The sequence below is a fragment of the Kryptolebias marmoratus genome, linkage group LG4 (assembly GCF_001649575.2).
Source record: "Kryptolebias marmoratus isolate JLee-2015 linkage group LG4, ASM164957v2, whole genome shotgun sequence".
NCBI lineage: Eukaryota > Metazoa > Chordata > Actinopteri > Cyprinodontiformes > Rivulidae > Kryptolebias > Kryptolebias marmoratus.
In genome coordinates, this window is record NC_051433.1 from 30,150,001 (window position 1) to 30,150,753 (window position 753).

Below are 753 nucleotides of genomic sequence, written 5' to 3' on the forward strand. Positions count from 1 at the left end.
AATTTAAAAAAAAAAAAAAATAAATAATTTTTTTTTTTTTTAGGCGGGCCAGACTGAAGTGGTCCGCGGGCCGGATGTGGCCCGCGGGCCGCCAGTTGAATAGCCCTGGGCTAGAGGCTGGAGCAGGACACATAGGCTAGAGCTTATCCAATCACACATCACATACAGGAGACATCAGACTTGTCGGTCGGTTATGAGATTAGGGATACATTTTTCAGATGAGAACTATTGCACAGTCCGTCAAGCTGTAAAACAACAAAAGAACAAAGGTTTTCTGGAGAGAAGCAGCAGCGAGATCACACTAGCACTCAGTCACACCCCAATACACTGACTTCACTTTAATTATAGTCGTTAGTTGTACTTGCTTCTTTGAGAACCTCTTTACTTAAATGAAATAAATTCTAAATAAAGTGGGTATATTATGACATTTCTTCATGTGTACTGGTCCTACTGGTTTATTAAAGGTTTAATAAAGTGGTCTTACTGCCACCTTAACTGAGTTAATAACAGCCCAGAAAATGATTTAAATCCCAATAACATGAAGCTTTTTTCCAGTATATAGTCTCTTGTTTATATGGTTGTCTTTGTCTTTACACAAACTGAATAAAGTGAATAAAGTCAAGTTTCTAAGAATATTTTTACAGTATTCTTTGTAACATCACAGCATCTGTCATGTTCTGACATTGCAGCTCGCTGTGTGTAATTGGAGGGGCCTCTTTCTCCTCACTGCTCCCCTGGGAGTGTTGGGGGGGG